The sequence below is a fragment of the Vanessa atalanta genome, chromosome W (genome assembly GCF_905147765.1).
Source record: "Vanessa atalanta chromosome W, ilVanAtal1.2, whole genome shotgun sequence".
Lineage (NCBI taxonomy): Eukaryota > Metazoa > Arthropoda > Insecta > Lepidoptera > Nymphalidae > Vanessa > Vanessa atalanta.
Window position 1 is genome coordinate 7,693,787 of NC_061901.1, and position 25,661 is coordinate 7,719,447.

A 25,661-nucleotide genomic window follows, 5' to 3' on the forward strand; every position below is an offset into this window, starting at 1 on the left:
GCGACGCGTGCGCGCGTTAGCGGAGCTGGCCGGAGCGGCAACGTGGACTGTGCAGTGGCGAGCAGCGGCGGCGGCGGGCAGCACTACTCACACACCGAGTAAGTGTCGTTACAAAAATTTCACATGTGATTTTTGCGGCATGAAAGGACATATCAAAGTTAATATTTCAAAATTGACAGTGATTATTGTGAGACTAAGAACCAAAATAATCATACGGAGTGCCTTACGCGGACCCAGCTCTCCTCACCCCCTCGGGTAAAAAAGACAAATATATATTTTTACTTCACTTGTGCAAAGCGCAAAGCGTGCAGTTGCTAATCACTTTGTTGTTAATAATGAGTGTACAGCGTTCACCGATCCGCGATAGTGGAAGCGTAGGCGGATCAAATCCAGATTTAACATCTGTTTCTCGAAAGCATTAGCAGCCTGCAAATTTTCCCACTGCTGGGCTAAAGGCCTCCTCTCCCTTTGAGGAGAAGGTTTGGAGCATATTCCACCACGCTGCTCCAATGCGGGTTGGCGGAATACACATGTGGCAGAATTTCGTTGAAATTAGACACATGCAGTTTCCTCACGATGTTTTCCTTCACCGCCGAGCACGAGATGAATTATAAACACAAATTAAGTACATGAAAATTCAGTGGTGCCTGCCTGGGTTTGAACCCGAAATCATCGGTTAAGATGCACGCGTTCTAACCACTGGGCCATCTCGGCTCATCTTTTCTCGAAAAGTAACATTTATAAGCACTAGGAATGTAGATATAGATTTAAAAACCCAATTTTCGAAATTTCGTAACAAGATAATGAAATGTTTTACTAAAGTCACTGAGTATCAAAATAAGAATTTAGTACAACCAATAAAAACTTAATTAAAAAATATTAAGACAGATGTACAATCAATAAAGACAACAAATGATGTTCTTTTAAAAGAAAACAAATCTTTACGTTCTGAAATTACTGAACTAAAACAATCTCAAACTCATATGCAGAATCGTATTTAAAGATCTTGATTTACAACAACTTCAAAACCAACAAAACGAGTACAATCCAACTGTCTTGAGTACAGTTTGACTATATAAAAATCGCTACCGCTAGTTAATGAAAACGCTATCGACGAGTTACAAGAGCGATCGGAACGACAAAACATATTATTGTTTTTTTTTTTTTTTATGTTAGAGGTGGCAAACGAGCAGGAGGCTCACCTGATGGTAAGTGACTACCACCGCCCATGGACATCTGCAACACCAGGGGGTTTGCAGGTGCGTTGCTGGCCTATCAGGAAGGAGTACGCTCTTTTCTTGAAGGTTCCCAAGTCGTATCGGTCCGAAAGCTGGTTCCACAGAGTGGTTGTGCGAGGCAGAAAATGTCTTAAAAATCGCGCCGTTGTAGATTTTCGGACATCCAAGTGGTATGGGTGATATTTTGAATTTTGACGAGATGTCAAAGAGAGAGCCTAAAAGATCAGCTTTCTCCTTTGCGGTATGGGCCAATGACTCACCGTCCCTGTGCAAAAGATGGAAAAGAGGGCTGACAGAAATTCCCTAAGATAGCCTTAGCGAGAGACCAGAGAGAAGAGACCATTTCCTCCCTTCAGGAACGCACGTGTTCCTGAAGGGAGGCGCACAAGTCTCTCGCCAATCCTGCTTAGGCGAATATTGCTTAGGCGAAGACGGAGTACATTGTACTCCGTCTTCGCCTAAGCAATCACGTTTTAGAAGGATCTAGAGGCAGAGTTATTTAAGTTAGTTATTTGAGTTAGTTAATAGTCCTTTCTGAATGCGCTGGACATCACGACATCATGAGTCGCCGTTGCGTTAGCTCAGTCTTGGTAGCGTTCCCATTTTCGGCGTTAAGCCGTTTTGCAGAAATGACCAAACCAGGGATAGGACTTACCACCAATAGGGACCGCAGAATACGGAATGAACAGTTCCATACCCTGAAGTACCACATCGGCGACAGAGTCAGCAACAACGCTCGGATCATCCAGCGAGAAACAAACCTGCCCCCATTGGTAGAATGCATAGAAGGACCGCATTCCATCCCAATCTACTGACTTGTAGTGCCACACTCGGCGGCAGCCCATGAAACGAGGTCGTGAGTACCGCGCTACCGGCACTGTACTCCGGATGAGACAATGGTCCGACGAGCCCAGAGGGGGATCGACGATAACCTGGTAGCCATCCGGATGGGAAGTCAGCAGATGGTCCAACAGGGAAGGTATATGATCCTCCACGTCTGGTATTCGCGTATATAAAATCGCCAAGAATTACAATCTCTGCGGATGGTATCTGCTACACCCCGGAATCTGTAGCCATATGGACGTACCCAACCAGTCGGTCGGTTTCGGCATTACCGCTATGGGACCTATAAAGGTCGTCGCAGTCTACACGCAGCCAGATATAGTCGATAGATTCTGCCCTTCAAGGCTGCCGAGGCGTCGAGAGCTGATATCATCTCTGACGTAAACGCACACCCCAGCTCGTGGTACAAAGGAATATTCCAATTTGTACCCGAGGTATGAAAGAAAAGTCGTATCGGCAGGAGAGGACATCTGTCGCGGTAAGAAAGAGCAAGGCCGGCTTCGCCGTCTCAAGGTGAAAGTGAACGGCGTTCAAGTTGGAATTGTTGCCCAGAGAGGGATTCTCCACCGCAGTCGCTAATGGTACCCTTCTGGGGTAATAAAACCAAATTCTCCACAACCATCATGTTTTGGGGGGGAGGGGGATCGGGCCTCCGGGACTCTCACATACCGGACGAAGCGCGGTAGCATAGCTACCACTTTACGCCGATTTTAAGTGAGAGAGTGGTACTTCCCCGGGCGTGCCGGCCCATTCGGCTGCAACCCGAAGGTATAACCAGACTTCTGCTGGGCGCGTGTAATGTTGCGCAAATGCCTCATGTAAAAGGCGATTATGAGCCTTATTACAATTGCGACAAACTTTATTTGATTGGCATTGCTTTCCTTGATGACTTGATACACCACTTATACATAAATTTAATTTAGTTACAGTTTTTAGCCTATTGCTAGGTGGCATTTTTAAAAATTGTTGGCAATAATAAATTCCATGATCATTACTTCTACACAATGGACACTTCAATTTTGATTTCAAATTACTTTTATTGTTGAGAGCTAGCGAAATTACTTTATTACTGGGTAATGATGTTTTATAACAATTAGGTTTGTTACGATGCGTACTAAGATACTGATTTTTATTACTGACGGGATTTTTTTGCATTGCGGTGTCTTGTTTGCTATGTGACGATTCTAATGACGTAAATACGGCCTCTAAATATTGTAGAAATTCTTTGAGAGATGCCAATTCACGTGGATTTTTGACAAATTTGACTTTGACTATATAATCTGAATACGATGTGGTATCTAATTTTTGTGTTAATAAATACACAATTATAGGGTCCCAGGAACTTTTGTCAACCCCTAAATTTTTTATTGCATTAAGGCATTCTTGCGTTGTATCATTCATTCGTTTAATTAAAGCAAGTGATTGCTGTTGCATTACTGGGAGGTTTTTTTTTTATGACAGAGGTGGCAAACGAGCAGGAGGCTCACCTGATGGAAAGTGATTACCACCGCCCATGGAAATCTGCAGCACCAGGGACATTTCAGGTGCGTTGCCGGCCTTTAAGGAAGGAGTACGCTTTTTTTTTTGAAGGTTCCCAAGACGTATCGGTTCGGTAAAACCGCCGGCGAAAGCTGGTTCCACAGAGTGGTTGTGCGAGGCAGAAACTGTCTTAAAAACCAATCAATCAAAAATGAGTCTTGTTACCGTCGACAAATAATATGACGGGGAATTGAGTGCCTTTTTTGATTAAGTGAGAGTACTCTCGATATAATCGTGAAATACCTTGGAAGTGATGTCAGCTGATAAGCGCTTACTTGGAAATATAACCATCGGAGGTGTGAGATCTCCATTAGCAGAAAATGTGAATATCACCGTCAAGGAAGTTTTAGCTGGCGCAGTGTCTACCTCATACACATTTTTTTGCCTCTAGGAGCCAAAACAACTCCCGAACTGCACAAAGAAGGAAGTTAGTCTCATCGCCATTAAAAACTCGTGACGAATCTGCGAGTATATTAAATAAATTGTTTTCTTTAAGGTAAACTTTTAAACGTAAATTTTCTGACACAGCAGCACTAGCTGCTGTGACTGCCTCAGGTGTGCGTACAGAATTTTTTGGGTGTCGTTGAAGAAATAATTTATACCACTTTTCGCTGTTCTTAAAAACGCTGGCTACTAGTTTTCAGAAAGTTCGATATACTACTGATTAAATCATCTTTGCGTTTTAGGAAAAATTTCTACAACTGATCAAAATCCAATTTTCGAGATCTTTTTCTTCCTTTTCCGTCAAAATAGGAGGACCTGGACGTGACTGGTGCTCAGGATATTGCAAAGTAGCTCGCGGCATTTGATAGGGATTTGCTCCTAATTTCTTACTCATTCCTTCTTTAACAGCTTGTATTATTATTTATTTATTTTATGGTTTCATGTTAAGATAAATCGCATAAACTAAAAATTAAAATCGTAAGTTAGATGAGACCAATTATTTATTTATTCATGTACCAAAAACAAGTAACACAGAAAAAAAAAAATAACAAAGAAAGAAAGTGATACATAGGAAAGCTTATCTCTATGAGAGATCTCTTCTAGCCACCATGGAGTCTGAGTAATATTATGTCAAATTACAGATAAGATAGGTACATCTTTAATTTTGGTGACAAAGAGAATAATTAAATTGCGTTTTATTTATTACTTTACATAAACATACTTAAATATACATAAAACTATTAACAAAGTTGAGCAGCAACCACCGTAAAGGATTTTTTGTAGAAAATACCATTATAAGGGGGTATATCAAAAACTTTATTCAAGACACAAGATCGAAGTGGTCTTTCACGCGGTGCAGAAAACTTGAATCGTTCGAAAAGATAGGGTGGAGTTGAATGATTTATTATATTAAAAAGTGTGGTCAAAACATGTACATTACGGCGAAAACGAATCGGAAGCCACTTTAATTGACGTCTGAAATGGGAGACATGATCAAATTTGCGCAGTCCAAATATAAATCGAATGCATAAATTCTGAAGTCGTTCGAGTTTGTCAAGTAGCTCATCCGTAGCATCTAAATAGCAAACATCGGCATAGTAAGTAAGTAAGTAAGTAAGTAAGTAAATCTTTATTTGGGACATAAATATTTGACAAACATTGAAGACAAGAAACAAAATATAATAAAACTATAATATAAGGAGGTACAAAAAATAACTTAAAAAATAAAAAAACTAAAACAAAACCAAAGTATAAAAAAAAAGAAAAATGCAAAACATACTTAGAACCAAAGACTTAATTAAATAAATTATAATAACAAAAATAAAAAATACTGCAGCTTATGTCCCAAAAAGGTATGCCACTCAGCATAACCTAGGAAATACCTAGAAACTGGTTTTCAGTGGCAGCCTTTTCATCCATGACGTGCAGTGACAAAACTAATTTCTAAAATTTATTACTAAAATGGCAATCAATTTATAAAATCAGACCTGAATTACAAAACAAAGAAAAAAGAATTTAACAACATAAAACATAAAACCATATACATTACAAAATCGGTAGCGAATTAATATTATAGTGTTATCTGTGTGTTGTTAAAGCAAGATCATTGTTAATTTTTCCAATGGCATCATTTTATTCATTCAGTGAGGCATGTCTGTAAATCTGCAGATCATCAGCGTAGTGATAGTGTGTGGAAACAATTGTAGTAATCTGATTGATAAATACTGAGAACAGCAGAGGTGATAGAACGCTGCCCTATGGTACTCCAGCAGAGAGTCTAGTCCAGTCAGAGTGACTCTCCTCACAACGTATACGTTGTTGACGGTCATAGAGAAAAGAATGAAACCAATCAATCGCAGAGGAGGAAATGTTAAGAGAGCGGAGAACACCCAGCAATAAATCAAAGTCCACTGAATTGAATGCGTTACTAAAGTCGAGTAAAGTGAGGACAGTAAGCTGTTTGTTGTCCATTGCGTAACGGATATCATCAGTAACCTTGAGTAAAGCTGTGGTTGTGCTGTGAGAAGGACGAAAACCAGATTGGAAGGAAGTTAAGAGATTGTTATTGAGGAGAAAAGAGGACAACTGTTTTGAAACAGCTTTCTCGATAATTTTAGAAAGAATGGGAAGAATGGATATGTGGTAGGGCGAAAATGTGAAAAAGAACTGGGATTAGGGGATTTAAGCAGAGGAATGACATGTGCCATTTTCCATGCAGTAAGACTTTGTTAGTTAAGGAGAAATTTAGAATATGAGTTATAATAGGAGAGATTATATCAATGATGAGAATTAACATGTCCCGGCTTATGCCGTCACTGCCAACGGCCTTTGAAGAAATTGAAAGTATATCTTTCTTAACGTCCTCCTCTGCGACATCTTGAAAAGAAAACGGAAGGCATGTAGGAGATGGTATAGCAGCTAGTTTTTGAAGAGAAGAATTTTTTTTAGAAGTTAGAAGTGTGGAAGGTGGAGAAGAGAAGTGTTTGTTAAGGTCATTAAGATTAATTGTGTTATTAAAGTGTATATCAGTTTTACCAATGCCAACAGTTTTAAGGAATCTCTATGTTTGAGCAGTGGAAAGAGATTCGATTGAGTTAAAAATAAAGCGTCGTTTAGCGTCCCTGCACAATCTGTTACATAGGTTACGTAATTTCTTGTAGGCAGTAACACTCTCAACACACTGGCGAAAGGAGAGAGATATCATCAAATTACACAAAACTTCATTGGAGCAAATTCATATATCTCTTTTTTTCATTCTAGTTTTGTCTATTCGAAATAAACTATCTATGGACAGTTCGTCCTTTAGTCTCATAACGAGCACCTTGTTTTTTTATTTGATTATGGGCCCAGATTTATGACCTTTTTCTTAAGTTTTTTAGCTAATTATCGCGATAAGTTAATAAGTTATCAATTAAGTGGTGTGATAATATATCGCAGTTGGATAATTAGATTAGCTGGCTTAAGCGCTCAGATTTGGATCTTAAACTGAAAACAGAAAGCTTAAAATGGCCGCAAATTACATCGTTAACGTGCCAAAATTAAGAGGAAGAGAAAATTACAGCGAATGGCTATTTGCCGCAGAAAACTTCTTAATCCTAGAAGGGATGATGAAATGTATCAAACAACAGGAAGATATAAGAACGTTTGCCGAAGATGATGCAAGAACGGAAGCAAAGCTGATTCTCACAATTGACTCTTCATTGTATGAACATATACGAAATGTTTCTACTACCAAAGAATTATGGTAGAAACTAAGGGCTTTGTTTGATGGTTCAGGATTTACAAGAAGAATAACCTTGCTACGAAAATTAATTTCTATAAGACTCGAAAATTGTGGTTCCATGATTGCATATGTGACACAAATTATAGAAACAGGGCAAAAGTTGTCTAATACAGGATTCCAGTTGAAAGATGAATGGAATGGATGGCCATAGAGCATTCGGGAATCCAGATAACAACAGACGCCATTAAAAGTAAGTTACTTGACATTGAATCAGGAAACGGAACGAATGGAATGAACGATGAATCGAATGGAGCTTTAGCCAGTGGTTATAAAGGTTGGCAACACTCATTGACGGCCAGGAAGCCTATGGTTCACAAGGCTAACTATCATGGCGGTCAAAATGGAAAGACAGTGTCGACAAAGGCGAAGAAAGAAATCAAATGTTATAAATGTATACAAATAGGTCATTCAAGTCACAATGTACAGCAGAAGTGTCGAATAATAAAGAAAAGGAACGTAAACACACAAATACGTTAAATTTCATGATCATCATTTCATTTCAAAATCATTAAATGCGTGCAAATATTATTCCGGAGTTAGCGTGCACTTGACGCCAAATAAACAATGGCTCAGGAATATTTCTTACGAAAAGAAGGGTCAGACTATTACAATAGCTGACAATACACAAGTAAAGATTGAGTGTTCCGGCGATATAAAGATTTCTACGAAGGCCAATGATTGCAGTTTTAATGTGGACATAAAAGATGTGTTTTGTGTACCGACATTAACAACTAACTTACTATCAGTTAGCCAATTAATTCACAAGGGATATAAGGGATATAATATATATATATGTGTTTACTTCAGATTTTTGTGAAATATATAATCAGAAAGATACACAAAGGTTCCTTACGCATTATTAAAAAATGGAGTCTACAAGCTGCAACTTCAAGAAAATATCTTTGCATCAGCGATTATATCTGGTGAGCTCTGGCATCGCAGATTAGGGCATATGAACAGTGAGTGTCTGAATAAACCTTGAATGAAAAAGTTGACATTACAAAGTCTAACTGCACTGTATGCTGTGAAGGTAAACAAGCTAGATTGCCTTTTACCCATATTGGTAAGAGAAGTACAGAGGTGTTAAATATCATTTATATGGACATATGTGGTCCTATGGTGTGTAAATCTATTGGAGGTTCTAAATATTTCAATTTATTTGTCGATGATTTCAGCAGAATGACAACTATTTACTTTTTAAGAAACAAGAATGATGCCGTTAAAAGCTTCACAGAATACAAAGTGTTAGTTGAAAACCAGACAAATAAAAAAATAAGAATTATTAGAAGTGACAATGGAAGAAAATTTTGCAATGCTGAGTTCAATGACTACATTAAGAAAATTGGAATAGTTCATCAAATGCCTGAACAGAATGGACTATGTGAACGAATGAACTGAACCTTAGTCGAGAAAAGCCAGGTGCATGCTTTTTGGTGCACAGTTGAGCAAGATTTTCTAGGCTGAAGCCACAAACATGGTATATTTGCACAGGCTTGTCAGTATTGCATGGAAAAACACTCTACGAACTATGGTATAGTGACAAGCCAGATATAAGTCATCTAAGAGTGTTTGGCAGCATGGTGATGGTACACGTAGCTAAAGAAAAAAGACAAAAGTGGGATAGAAAGGTATCATGAATAATCATCTATAATATCATGAAAAGAAAGTGATAATAACTAGTCGAGATGTGATCGTTGTACAAAAGGAAAACACTATCATAGTAGTAATAAAAAAAGAAAATGTAAGTGAAACAACTACAGACCTGTCATCTCCAGTGGGGGATATGGAAGGAAAACTATCTGACACTCTCACATCCCATGAAAAGTCTACAAGTGACTCTGATTCTGACTATTTACCTAGTGAATATGAAGATGTAGAAGAAACTTTACCAGAAACGGTGACAACTACAAGGGAAACTAGAAAAAGAACACAACCTGATAGATATGGTTTCAGTAGCCAACGAATTGACAGTCTTCAAGATGTGAGGGGGTTAACATTGTAAAAGCATTAAAAGAAGAACTTCAATATTTTGAAGATGATCAAGCTTGGGAGTTAGTTGATGTACCAAACAGTGGTTGTGTGTTCAGTGTGGGTTCAAGTGGGTTTTTAAGAAAAAGTGTATCATCATCCATGTTAGTAAAGTTTTATATCATGCGCGCTTAGTCGCGAAGGGCTTCACTCAAAGACATGGTGTGGAGATACCTTGAGATTATTGTTTCCTCTGACTGTAAAATTAAATTTTAAGACTGTACACTTTGAACAGCCTTTATAAACGGACATCTTGAACAAGATATTTTTATGCAAAAACGAGATTGTTTAGGTAATTTTAAGGATGGTAAGGACTTAAAGTTAAAAAAGGCCATCTATGGCTTAAAACAGTCTTCAAGAATGTGGTATAAAAAGGTTTATGACTGTTTGCATAACATTGGTTATGAAAAATCTAAATATGAACCTTGTTTATTTATTAAGAAAAACAAGAAGTGTATAACTGTAATTGCTTTATATATTGATGATTTTTTCATATTTTCTAATGATTGTAATGAAGTAATAACATTGAAAAGGTCTCTAGACAACAATTTCAAGATTAGGATTAGAAAGACTTAGGTAATATGAGACAATGTTTGGGTAGGCGAGTTGTATGCAATGAAAATTCTGTAAAATTAGACCCTCTTTGTCTATAGACCAGTTGTTGAGTAAATTTAAAATGTTAGGTTGTCACACATCAAATACACCAATGGAAAGTAAACTGAATCTCAGTATGTATAACAAATATTATGTTGGTATACCATATCAATGCTTGATAGGTAGTTTGATGTATTTATCTGTTTTGACTCGCCCTGATATATCATATTCAGTTAGTTACATGAGCCAATTTAATAATTGTTTTAATAAAGAACATTGGCAACATGCAAAAATAATTTTGCTCCCAACCCCTCGCCCCGCCAGATGCTGAGCGGATATTTATTAGTTACAATATACTACATCTACCTGTAAGGTTTTATTTTTTATTTATTTATTTAATACTTTATTGCACACACAATGAAAGGACATACAAATAAAGAGAACAATTACAACAAAGACAAGAAAATAAGAGCGTGCAAAGGCGGTCTTATTGCAAAAGCAATCTCTAACAGACAACCTTTGGTGAAAGGATTTGCAAAAGCAGAAACAGGATAGTGCAAAAAAAATTAAAATAAAATAATATTCAAGATAAAAGAGAATAATGACTAATAATATACATACTAATGTGAAATATATATAACCTACATACGTTACATATAAATATATATGTATATACGTACATACAAAGATACATATAAATATATACATACACACATATAACATTTTTATATATAATACATAATCAATAAACGTACATACATTACTTATTGTAAGGAAAGATAGTGAGTTTTCACACGACGTTTAAATATATAAATAGAATCAGAGCGACGAATTTCCGGGGGAAGCATATTCCATAGCTTCACAGCTTTAACAGTAAAAGATTCATTGTAAAAGCGAGTATGAGCTGTTGGCATCTTTAAGCGATTGTCACTTCTTGACCGCAGATCAAGATGACAATCAATGTTAGTGCCTAAAAAAGAGAAACGAGTTTTTAAGTAATTAGGAGAGTAAGGATTATAGAGGATAGAATAGAGAAGGGAGAGTATATGCAAGTTGCGGCGATGTCTAATTGTAAGCCACTTCAGTTGGTTACGGTATTCGCTGACGTGATCGAATTTACGTAGCGCAAAAATAAATTTGATACAGACGTTTTGTAGTCGTTCGAGCTTGTTTAGCTGTTCTTCTGTTAGGTCTGTATAACTACAATCAGCGTAGTCCAGTATTGGGAGCAGTAGTGATTGAGTCAGGCAGATTTTTATTTTAACCGGTAATAGGTGCTTCAAACGATTGAAAGAGCTAATAGTGGCAAAAATCTTTCTACTCACTTCTGCAACTTGCACGGACCAGGAGAGGTTACTATCTATAAGGAGACCAAGGTTTTTTACATGGGAACAGAGGGTTAAGGAAACATTGTCATAAAGAATAGCAGGTAATTCAATACAATCATTTTAATAGATATACTTGTTAAATTGTTATGTATTTTGTTAGTAGGTAAAACATTGTGTTAATATTTCGATTATTGGATGTAAATTTGACTAAATTTGCGATAGCCAATCAGAAGCGTTCGCCAATCACAGCGAGGACTTGATCATAGTTGAGGACGGCTGGATAACGGGAGGCATTCTGTTCGGAGCGCTCAACGAGGAAACAACCATAAATTGTTGTAATATATAATTATTAGAGAAAGTAAATACTTTGTTTAAATTGACTGCCCTAAGACTCCCTTTATACCTTTTACAAAAGCAATAAAAGAAAATAATAATTCCTTGTGTAGTAACACAGCATATAAATATTATACTTTATAATTATTTCTAATATAACAAATAATACAGTAATAATTAATTATTTAAATTATGCATTAATAATGAATCGACATAAACATAATAAAAGCGTACTTTAATTATTATTAATCTAGTATCGCATGCGTTTTCGCATCTTTCACTGTCCTCTCTGCACACTTCCCATTGGACAACTATATTTCTTCACAATCTGTTGCCATTTAAATCATTCTCGACTTCTACATCTGTTCCGTTTTTGTTAATAACTGTGTGTGTAGTGTCACCAAATGTAGTTGCTAATTTATTGTCTTTAGTTGCGTTCTTGATGTAAACTTTATCAGCTACATTAATTGTGCTTTCCGTGGCCCCTCTTTTCCTATCACTATACTCTTTCCCCTTCGCTTTCATTATTATGTCTCTATCCTTGGCTTCGAGATCTATATCTGAAAATTCCATATCAATGACGGAAGGTAACTTATCCCTAAATTGACGCCTATAAAAAGTTCCGATGGGGATTTACCAGTTGTCGAATGAGGAGTACTATTGTACATCATCAAATATTTTAACAAATCATCTTGCCAATCAGACCTTTGAGATTGACTAATTTGAAGTCTTTTTAATATGTCACGGTTTTGTCTTTCGACTTCGCCGTTCTGTTGAGGCCAGTAAGGAATACTATGGAAAAGTCGTATTCCATATTCTTTACAAAAAGAACCGAATTCCGTGCTTGTGAATTGCCGGCCGTTGTCAGCCGTAATACTTACTGGTATACCTAATCTTGAAAATATTTCCTTAAGAATAGCAATAGTGTGAGTGGAGTCAATTGATTTAGTTACTTTGATTTCTTTGTAGCGACTAAAATAATATATTATTACCAAAAGAAAATGTTCAATGAACATCAATGGCAACATCTATCCATGGTTGTACAGGAATTTCGCGTCTACGCATTGGATTCGGGGGGTTTGGGGCTGAAACGAGAGTGCAACCCTTACAAGATCTCAGATAATGTCTATCTTAGGCCACCAAACTTTAGAGCGTAACCTAGTTTTCATCGCAACAATTCCAGGGTGGCCTTCGTGTGCAGCCGCTAATACTAAATTGCGTAGACGTACTGGAATTACTAATTGATTTAACTCATTCAGCTGGATTGCTGTAGGGCGGATTTGTGCGACTATTAAATTAACATAATTATCATTATCAAAAGGCCGCGGCATGGCTGTAGAACGACATAAGCGCGACAATGAATCAGCAATATTATTTTTTCCCGGGCTATAAACAATTTTGAAATTGTAAGATTGTAATCCCAATACCCAACGTTCAATTCGCGCACAAGGCTTAGAATTTGGTCCAAAAATTACTTCGAATGGTTTGTGATCACTTACTAATTCAAAACTGTCCATTTCAAAAAGATATAAATTAAAATGTTCAACTTCCCATACTAAAGCCAAAGCTTCTTTTTCTGTCTGGCAATACCGCTTTTCCCGGTCAGTCAAACTTTTATTCCCGTATGCAGCGCCCAAGCCGACGGGGCTAGCATCCGCAAAAACTTGTGTTCTGCTATTATTTGGATCGTAGTAGCCTAACGTTTCTTCTAAGTAATCTTCGACTGAATCTATCAATTATTCTTTGCGATATTAATAAAAATATGATTTAAACCCAATACTTTGTTCAATTACACTTTTATATTGTAAATACAAAATAATTGAATATATTTGTTTTCAAGAAAAGCGACACGGCACTTCAACTTATGTACATATGTATATTTATATGAATAAACAAACATATATACATTAATGATAGATTGAATCCACTCGTTAATTTACCTCTGTTTATTATAATTATTTTCGTGTATATGTACATCTATTATATTCGTATATATTTCTTATCTGTACTCACGTAATTGTTCTAACCTCTGGCAGGGTCGCCACTTGTATATAGTCACTTTGTGGATAGTAAATAAAACTCAAAATAGTGCAACAACTCGCTCTGGCGCAGGCCACCACTCGACTGTTCGGGAAGCGTATGCTCCCCACCCCTCGCCCCGCCAGATGCTGAGCGGATAGTTATTAGTTACAATATACTACACTAGAAATAATCAAACTTCCCGTTTTAAATTATTTAGTCTCAAAAGTTACAATCACAGATTCAATTATATTAAATAAATATTATTAATGTTTTATATTATTAATGATAGAAATAGTAGAAACTTAATCACAGTCTCAAATGTTTATCATATAAGCAACATTGAGCTTAGAAAATATTATCATTAGAAGAATCACTATAACAATAATTTATATTCTCATTCGCTTGTATTATTCTGTCACGTTTATCTTCATATTCATTCTTTCCTTGCTTATATTCTGCTTTGCTGATTAGTATATTATAAATCCAAGGTGGTAACCGTGTGAGCATATTTCTCCATTTTCACAAAAAAAGCAACTAAGCTTTCTAAAAGTCATGGGACTGTTAATGGACCAGAGAACTTGATGTACTGACATCGTTCCGTGAACTTACCTCGGATGGAATTACTTTTCCTAAAACATCATCTTCTGAGACAGAAAGCAACTTGATGTTTTTGATTTTGTTTCCAACATATGTCCAAAATTCCTCAAGGCTGCCAATATCTTTATCTAACCGCACAATTTGATCTGCAGTCCTCTTAAAACTGCCCCAACTCCATCCGGGGCCATTACCGTGCCCCGCTTATAAATAATTCCAAGTAATAGATTTGATTTTTGGAAAATCTTGGACTAATAACATAAAACATATACCGATTCCTATATTGGCTTCATGGACTATCCGATATAAAATGTATCGTATCAATAAGCGGCGCTATTTCTTGAATATAGCCAAGCGGTGGTATCAGATGAGCCTATATCACTCTCGAATCGTGTTTAGCACATTGACTGATACACTATGTGGTTTCAAAATACCGGTTTCTTGATCAATCATATACACTACAGCAGTATGTAACGTTATTTGTTTTCGGCTTCCACCGAAATTTTTAGCATTAGCAGCCTGTAAATTTCCCACTGCTGGGCTAAAGGCCTTCTTTCCCTTTGAGGAGAAGGTTTGAAGCATATTCCACCACGCTGCTCCAATGCGGGTTGGTGGAATACACATGTGGCAGAATTTCGTTGAAATTAGACACATGCAGGTTTCCTCTCGATGTTTTCCTTCACCGCCGAGCACGAGATGAATTATAAACACAAATTAAGCACATGAAAATTCAGTGGTGCCTGTCGGGGTTTGAACCCGAAATCATCGGTTAAGATGCACGCGTTCTAACCACTGGGCCATCTCGGCTCTTCACCACGAAATGAAAACTTTGAATTTCTTCGTTAAATTGAAGTGAATAATTTTCAGAGAAATCTATGTGTATTATAGCCTCCATGGTAGTTAATGTGGCCTTTAAAGATTTTACGAGTTTACACTGTACAACAATGTTAGCACAATGTTTGAAATATGGATTCAATGACTTTTGCAGCTGATCTATAATATTTGTAGGATTATCTGTTACTTTTCTCTTTGTGTTTACAATCTTAACTTTTTCCTATTTTTTTATGACATAATTTTCTTGCTTTCTGCACCACTGGTAATAGTTTATTATGTTTTCATTGTTAAACTCTTCAAGGTTTATAAATCTTCTTTCGCGATAATTACAAGTTCGTCTAAAACATGTTTCACTGTAGACATCACAGCATAAACTTTGCAGCAAAGCAGTTCCATTTGCCTCTTTGATTATTTTATTCACATGTACTTTACAGGTACAGGTGTTTCGATGGGACTCTTTTGGATGCAGTATCCAAAATGGGCGTTTTTTAAGTGGTAGTGCCACACTGAATACCTTCGGGTTGCAGCCGAAAAAAGCAGGCATCATAAGGCAACCCCTACCACCCTCACTGTGGACTTCTGCAACATAAGGGGGGGACTCAACTCCAACTTGAACGCCGTTCACTTTCACCTTGAAATGCCGAAGCCGACCTTATTCTTTCTTACCGAGACCCTCTCCTGCCGATACGACTTTTCTTTCCTACCCCGGGTATAAATTGGAACATTCCTTTATACCACGAGCTGGGGTGTGCGTTTACGTCTGAGATGATATCTGCTCTCGACGCCTCGGCAGCCCTGAAGGGCAGGACCTAACGATTATCGGCTGCGTGTGGATTGCGACGACCATTCGCGAATCTACGCGTGCCTTTATAGGTCCCATAGCGGTAATGCCGAAACCGACCGACTGGTTGAGCACCTCCAAATGGCTACAGATTCCGTACTGCAGCAGATCCCATCCGCAGAGATCGTAATTCTTGGCGATTTTAATGCCCACCATGCCGAATGGGTTGGATCACGCACTACCGATCATGCGGGTATATCTGTTCTCGACTTCGCTTTAGCATATGATTTGACACAACTGGTCACCTCGCCATCGCGAATACCAGACGTGGAGGATCATACACCTTCCCTGTTGGACCTTCTGCTGACTTCCCATCCGGATAGCTATCAGATTATCGTCGATCCCACTTTGGGCTCGTCGGACCACTGTCTCGTTCGGAGTACAGTGCCGGTTGCGCGGTACTCACGACCTCGTTTCGTGGGCTGCCACCGCGTGTGGCACTACATGTCAGCAGATTGGGATGGGATGCGGTTCTTCTTTGCATCCTACCCCAATCTGCTGACATGTAGTGTAGTGGTCAGGTTTGTTTCTCGCCGGATGATCCGAGGGTTATTGCTGATTCTGTTGCCGATGTGGTGCTTCAAGGTATGGAACTGTTCATTTAGTCCCAGCCCTGGTTTGGTCGTTTTTGCAAAACGGCTTCACGCCGAAAATGGGAACGCTACCAAGACTGGGCTAACGCATTGGCGTCTCGTGATGCAAATACCAGCGCATTCAGAAAGGAATATAATTCTGCCTCTAGGTTCTTCAAAAACGTGATTGCTAAGGCGAAGACTGAGTACATTGGCAGAATTGGCGAGAGACTGGTACGCCTTCCTTTAGGAACACGTGCGTTCTCTTTCGTTTCTAGCCAAGGCTGTCTTAGGGAATTTCTGTCAACCTTCCTTACCATCTCTGCACAAGGACGGTGAGTCATTGGCCCATACAGCGAAGGAGAAAGCTGATCTTTTAGGCTCTCTCTTCGCGGCGAACTCGACTCTGGATGACCGAGGAAAGTCACCACCATCCATCCCGCGGTGTGATACCACGATGCCGGAGGTTAAATTCCGGCAAAGTGCAGTTCGTAAAGCACTTCTTTCCTTGGATATTTTATAAGTCGAGTGGAACCGATGGCATCCCTCCAATCGTGCTACGGACTTGTGCTCCCGAGTTGGCGCCGGTCTTAACGCGTCTTTTCCGGCAATCATATGCATTCGGCGTCATCCCGAACTCCTGGACTAGAGACTGCTTTGGTGCACCCGATCCCTAAAAAGGGCAACCGCTCAGACCTGTCCAATTATAGGCCTATAGCCATCACCTCCTTGTTCTCCAAGGTATGGTTTTAAGAATTTATTTTTCTCATAAAGAACATACAATGTTCACTTAAATGAGATATTTTACATAATAATTTAACACAACAATTTAGTACAGTAGTAACGACTTAAACAATTCAGGAGTAATTAATCTAAGTATTTTTACAATAAGATAATAATTTTTTCTTAAAAATCATAAAGGATTTTTCATTGAAAATTTCATTAGGTAAGCTATTGTATAGTTTTGCTCCCTCAAACTGTAGAGATTTAATTCCATATTTCGTCCTGGTCTTGGGTAATTCAAGTTTGTGTTTATTTCTAGTGTAATGTTTGTAAGTTTTAGTTCTAAACGTTATTTGTGTGTGTATTGTTTTTGTTAGTATTTGTCTAATTAATATGCATGTTTTAAATTTGTATAACTGGTTAATTGATAATACATTAGTACGTTTATACAATTCTTTAGTTGACATATGGTAATCTAGATGGAATAATGACTTTAGTAAATTATTTTGCGAGATCTGAATATCCTTTATATTAGTTTTATATGCACTACCCCAAATCTCAACAAGATATTCTAATAATGGCTTTACAAGTGAAATATATATTATAATACGGATTTTGTGTGGTATAAATCGCGACGATCTACGTAATGCCCCAGTGAGTGAATTTATTTTTCCTTGCAAGTAGTCTAAGTGTGCATGCCATGTTAGCTTAGAGTCTAGAATCAGGCCAAGATACTTTTCTTCATTTGATTGTTTAATAGTCTGATTATTTATCATTAATAGGTTTAATTTTGGAATTTTCTTATTTTTTGCATGAAAAAGCATGAAGGAAGTTTTTTCAATATTTATAGTTAGTAAATTATATTGAAACCATTCATGTAATTTATCTAAATCACTCTGTGCTTTTGCTAATAAACTTTCAATAGAATCTTCAAAGTAAAATAAACACGTGTCATCTGCATAGAGCGATACTTCACCAAATAAACCCAGATGACTGATATCATTTATATATATTAAAAATAACAGAGGCCCTAAAATAGACCCCTGGGGTATTCCACAGGTAATCATTTTTGGTGTACTTTTAATGTTTTTAATCTTAACTATTTGTTGTCTGTTTGTAAGGTATGATGTAAGTAATTTTAAAGCTGATCCATGAATACCAATATTTGTTAACTTATTTATCAAAATATTATGAGACACGGTATCAAACGCTTTCTTTAAATCTATAAATACACCTAATTTCTTTTGGTCAATATATATATTTTTTTTATTAACTAAATCTATTGTTGCGGATAGTGTGTTCGAATTTATTCGAAAACCATATTGCTGTTTGTATAAAAAATCTATATCTTTAAGATAGTTATTTAAACGTACATGTATAATTTTTTCAAAAACCTTCGATAAAGCAGGTAGGACAGACATCGGGCGGTAGCTTCCAGGATCAGATTTACCACCTGATTTATGAATAGGGCTAACTTTTGCTATTTTTAGAGAATCCGGAAATACGTCTTCCTTTATACATTTATTAATACAATGACTTAAATCTTCACACACTAAATTGTTAATGCATTTTAATGATTTTGTTGTTATATTGTCTATACCTGAGCTTGAATTAACATTTAAATTTTTAATTATTGTTTAGATTTCAATTTTCGAAGATAGCTTAAATTCATTTAAACTGTATGGGTGCCTTTGTGTATGTGTTATGAATGATGTTATTTTGTGATATTTTTGTGGTATGTTATTTGCCAAGATTGGACCGATAGAAGAAAAGTATATATTAAAAATTAAGCACATGAAATTTCAGTGGTGCCTGCCTGGGTTTGAACCCGAAATCATCGGTTAAGATGCACGCGTTCACTGAAATTTCATGTGCTTAATTTGTGTTTATAATTCATCTCGTGCTCGGCGGTGAAGGAAAACATCGTGAGGAAACCTGCATGTGTCTAATTTCAACGAAATTCAGCCACATGTGTATTCCGCCAACCCGCATTGGAGCAGCGTGGTGGAATATGCTCCAAACCTTCTCCTCAAAGGGAGAGGAGGCCTTTATCCCAACAGTGGGACATTTACGGGCTGCTTATGTATGTTATGTATATATTAAAAGACTCACATATGTCCTGGAGTTCATTAACAGTTTTACCATCTATTATGAGTTTTGAGGGAACAACACTACATTTATTCTTGTTGGTAGCTAAGTTATGAATTAATTCCACATTTGCCTTGGTTTTTTGTGAGTTTTCATAAAAGCAGCAAAATAATATCTATCTTTAGTATTTTTTATTAGAGTTCCAACATGGTTCCTTGTCCAAATAAAATCATTATTTAAATCAGTGTTATTGCGATCATGTTTCAAGTCTCTCCATAACTGATTACGTTTGCTGATTTCTTCAATAATATTTTTATTTATCCAATCTTCTTGGGGTAAGTTTTGTATTTTATATTTAATTAATTAATTAATTTATTTATTTGAACACCAACAAGCAGAACACTAACATTTACAAGGAATAAAATGTTCTAATAATATTTCTTAGTGACTACTTTTTTACAGGTGTTACATAATACCAACAAAAAATAATAGTTAACAACGATACAATTAAAAAGTTTAAAATTGAATTAATTATAAATAAAAAAAGTTATAAACAAAAAATTTAAGATGATTTAAATTATTTGTGTTACAATAATAATGAATAGAGGAAAATTATCAAAATTAAACAAGTAAATTAAAATTAAAATGTCAGAGAATTATAAAAATATTAAGTTAACAATGAGAAAATAAAATAAATAAGTTACAATCAATAAATAAATTACAGATCAATAAATTATTCAATAAAAACAATCAAAAAATTACACAACCAAAATTAAGATTGAATATTGGTTTAGTCTTTATCAAGATTGCAAAATAAAAATCCATATAAAAAAAAATTACACTAAGAAGGAATTATTTATTATTGAAATACATAAGTAACTGATTTCTGAAGCTATACAATTTATTATCAAAAATGTCAATGGTTCTCACTTCTGTTGAATTTAACTCTTGTGTACTTTTAACTTTATTTATAGTTTTATATATGTTGTTATAATTAATACACATTCTGTTAATAGGGGAGAAACGCCCTTGACGAGAGTGCGTTAATTTTTCAGTAAAAGGTGCATATACAGACGGCCTAGAAAATTTTCTTGGAGCATTAATCCTCAATTTACCTAATAGGTATGCGCAGTCTGTGGACCCATTAATTAATTTAAAAAGAAATATGTTGTCGAGAAGCTGTCTACGATCGCGAAGAGAAAGAAGTCCAAAATGCGACAATCTTTCCTCGTAGCTGTGCAGCCTACCAGCCAACTTAAAGTTATAGGACAGATGCCAAAGAAATCTTTTTTGGACTCGCTCTAATCTGTGGCTGTGAATCTCATAGTGTGGATTCCACACCGTGCAGCAATACTCTAAAATACTACGCACTAAGGCAGTGTACAGGGAAATTTTAGTTCGAGCCTCTTTAAAAACTCCACAGTTACGTAGAACAAAACCCAAAGCTTTGAAGGCCCTGCCAACTATATTATCAATATGTATGTGAAACCGTAATTTAGAATCCAGTATTACTCCCAAATCCCGTATGTGATCTACTTCAGTAAGTAAATGTCCATCAATAGAATAACTTCGATCAACAGAGGTTTTCTTCCTACTAAAGCGAATAACAAAGCATTTCTCAGTATTGAGACACATAACGTTCTTGCGACACCATGAGACCAGATTGTCCAAGTCATTTTGTAGGCATACAACATCTGCTTCGGAGGAGACAGGTCTAAAAAGTTTCAGGTCATCTGCAAATAAGTAGCATTTACAATGATCGAAGCAGGAGTTGATGTCGTTAATAAAAATGTTGAACAACAGGGGTCCCAGGTGAGAGCCCTGAGGCACGCCAGAGGGAGATGAAAAGGGATTTGAACAATGCCCGTTTATAACCACTGTTGAACTCCTATTCTTAAGGTAGGACTTAAACCAATCAAGCATAATACCCGTTATGCCAATCATTTCGAGCTTATGAAGCAAAACAGAATGGTTAACTTTATCGAAGGCCTTACTAAAATCAGTGTAAATGGCATCGACTGAATTGCCACTGTCAATGGCTTCAGTAAGGTCCTCGACGAAAGAGATGAGATTTGTGCTGGTAGATCGGGCTTTCAAGAAACCGTGTTGTTCCGGAGCAACAACTTGCTTGAAATGGGAAGAGATAATAGGATATACAAGTAGCTCAAACACTTTTGCAAATATTGATATTATAGAGATTGGTCTATAATTTTTTGCGGAACCTCTGTCACCGTTTTTATAAAGTGGTAGAACCAAGGCTTTTTTCCAAAGTATAGGGAATTGGCCAGTTTTTAGGGAACGATTGATGATCATAGTTAGTGGTTTCACTAGGTTATTTGCACACGTAGTAACAAATAGTGCAGGAATTCCGTCCGCTCCCGCGCCTTTAGATTTGTTCAGGCCCTTCAAAACTCTGAGAATTTGCTCGGATGTAAAAGATATATGACTCAGACTTTGTGATGTACATATATTATAATTCCTGTTTGAAATATTTATAGTGGCAACGTTCACTGGAGGTGACGTTGTACTATTGCTGAACACAGAAGAGAAATGATCACCAAATAGATTGCAAATATCTGCACCATGAAGAGCTACACGGGAATTCAATGTCATTTTTGCGGGGTACAAGTTGTTCGGCTTTTTTTTCATTTTCAGGTATGACCAAATCAGCTTGGGATTAGATCTTAATGAAGACTCGAGGTTATTTATGTACTTAGAGTAGGATTCTTTTAATAGCTTATCACACCTTTTTCTTAAGAGCTCAAAAGTCAGAACATCACGGGGGTTGTTATATTTTCGTATTTTGACCCTATATTTCTCCTTAATACAATTAATTAAACCGCGATTGAACCAAATAGGATATTTAGAGCTTCGAGGCTTAGAAAGCGGAACATATTTTTGTATTAACGTCTGCAGTTGAGAATAGAAAATTGAAACCATGTCATCAACTGACATACATTCATTCATGATAACATCCCATTGGATAGATTCAAGTTCTTTTTGAATATTTTGATAGTCGGCCTTGTAAAAACAATGTTTGTGTATGTTATCATTAGGTGGTAAAAGTGGAGTAAAATTAATATCATACGAAAATATTAGTGGAGGGTGAAGTGCGTCTACACACGTGAGGGGATCCGTACATGCAGATAAGCTACTAAGCGATTTATTAGCAAGAACTAGATCAAGTATTTTGTCTTTGTTGTTCACTACGTGATTATATTGAGCTAAGTCATTAAGCGCCATAAAATCCGATAACATATTATGCAATAAGCTGTTAGAAGCACCCGCATCTAGTGAGTTATGGTTACCTGTAGTCCAAGACATATTACTTAAGTTAAAGTCACCTACAATTAGAAGGGTACCGGTTAAAGATTCTAGAACTCTATTAGAGTTGTCTAAAAAGTGCTTAAGAATATGCTTTTGGACGGGAGGGGGTATGTAGACACCGCAGATATAAATATTTTCCTTTGTGCCGTTTTTGTTGTCAAATTCAATATTGACCCAGAGGTCTTCGCAGAAAGATTCAAAACCAACAAGTCGAGAAGAATTAAATTGCCTTGAAACTGCTATCAGGACTCCGCCGCCGTCTTTCTTATTATGAAAACCGCTACTTTCGCGATCACGCCTATAAACTACATAACGATTACTATCAAACAACTCTGAGTCAAAGACGCTTCCATTCAACCAAGTCTCTGTCAAAATTATTATATCATATGAACTACAAATTACATTATTAAAAAAGTCAACAGATTTAGTTCTCAAACCTCTGACATTTTGATAATATACCGATAAACCGTTAAGTGTGCCCTTTAGTAAGTATAATAATCAACCTTAGCGTATTTATGACAAGTTCATGATTGTGTCGTGGTTCCGGACTTGAATATATTTAGCATTTTCGGTTTTTCTTACAAAAATTCTACCATCTCGTACCCATACGAATCTGTAGTTTAACTCCTTAGCTTTACGACGAGTGGCAGCAAGCAACATTTTAGTTTCGGGCGGTAAATGTTCTGTAATATAAATGGAGTCCTTCTTCGCAGTGGCAATTCCTAAGTGGCTGGAGTTCAGTTTCTCATTATTAAACTTTTTGTTGAATTTACTGTTAGCAACAAGGAATTGATCGCGAAGACGTGGACTATTAAATTTCACCAAAACAGATCTGGGACGAGGGCTGGTTCTGTCCATTTTAGCAATTCTGGTGCAAATGTGTATGCTTTTCTCCTCGACGGGACAATCAATAACCTTAGCCAATTGTTGTACAGTATTAATCAAGTTCTCTTGCTTATGTTCCGGTATACCATGAATTTCCACATTACATGCCCGTGAGTGTTGTTCGAGCTGCGACAGGCGGGAATTTAATAAATCGTTACACGCGCGTAGCGCGTTATTATCCGCGCGAACCGATTCAATTAACACTGCTTGAGTCGAGCACTGCTCTTTTAATTTTTCTATTTCAGTGTTAAATGACAACATTGTCGACTCAAGAGAAGAAAGTATGTCGTGGATCTCGTTTATTTTAGGATTAAATTCGTAAAATCCTGTTGTGCCGCAATTGCTGGTCCGCGTACCGGGGTATTTGTATTATTTCCTTTCATCGGCTCTTTGCTACGACATAAATCGCAAACCCAAACGTTTATAATATCAGGGGTCATGTTCTTATATTCTAACAAAGTGTGTCTCGTGCAAATAACGTGATATGTATTTTTACAACGCACGCAATGCAAATAAGGAGCATCTTTCATAGCATTAGGACAGCCGGCGCACTTTATACAATTCATCATTCAGTTTTATTAGCAAATATTACGGTTAAGCAAAGTAATATTTAATAGTTAGACAACTGTTAGTTACAAGCGTACGCTGTGTGACTGTGAGTCAGCCGAGGTCAATGACACGGTTGTCCGAGCGAAGACGATGCGGCAGCAGTGCAAGTTGTCGTAGGTCAGGGTGTTGCATATATTTAAAGATGTTTTTCTTTATTACTACTAAATTACACGGTGTACCACTTCGAAATTTTACTGATAAGTTCACAATAATCACTACTTTAATTTTGAAACACAAAAAGCAGGAACTAATTACTTTAAATATATATTATTTATAAAAAAAAACCAAGAGTGTTAATGAAACGTTGTTAACTGAGTGCGCGCGTTTCAACCAATGATTTATGGTTATCAATTTGAGTTTTAATGCAGTTTTCTAACACGCTAAAATCATGTTCCACATTTGAAAATTTTGTTACACACATATCTCTGTACAGTAAATTGTAATAAATCGCTTCATAGCTATATTTCTTCTTTGGTTCCTTTTTAAATCTTTTTAACTCGCAATAAATCTGCTTGTGGTCTGATAGTGGAGAGTCTATTATGGCCAAATGGAAATCCTTATTAATATTTGTACATACATGATCAATAATTGTTTTAGTAGTTTCTGTTTCTCTAGTGCAGTAGTTAATATCTATTTTATTTAAAATTTCATATCCAGTTTGTTGTAAAATATATTTATATTTTTTTTAAGAATTTATCATTGTTCAATAAATTTATGTTGAAATCACCAAATACTATCGATCTCTTTATATTTTCTAATTGCTCGGAATAAGTTTGTAAAAAATTTTCTGTATTCGTAGCTGGAGGTTTATATACAAGTCCAATGTGCAAGGCATATTTATTAAGATAAATCCACAAATAGTTGTTTCCATCGATATATTTTTCTTCTGTAATTGAGTGCGTTAGATCGTTGTGTATATAAATTGATACTCCTCCACCTATGCTATCAGTCCTTAGGTTATAAAAATGATACATGATGATGATAGTGTAATTCGGAATTTTAAGAGAACATGCATCTTTCTCTGATTTTATCCAAGTTTCGGTTAAAAGTATTAAGTGTACTGTATATTTAAAAGATTTAATATTGCATTTCAGTTCATCCATTTTACCTTCTTTTAGTAAACTTCTCATATTTGCATAGAAAAATTTCAAAGAATTCTTCGTCATACGTTGCTATTGTTGTAAGTAATTTGATGTGTGATGGGTTCATTTGACGTAGGTAAATCAGTTGGTATTGGATCTATATTCAGTTTTTTAAAGTCGTTTTAGTTATCTTAGGTACTCCATTTATGTATTTTATAATTAAATTTGTTTCGCCATTTTGTTGTCGCTCTGGGAGTTCATTTTTCAAATTTTTCAAGTATTTTATTTGTGTAGGTGCCTGATCCCAAAATATACGAATTTTAGTGTCATTTAGCTTATTACGGTTATGTAAAATCGATGCAGCTATTTCTTGGTTATTGAAACAAACTTTAATATTTCGATTTCTGCCTGAGACCAATTTTCCTAATCGTATAATTTTCATTGGCATTGGAGG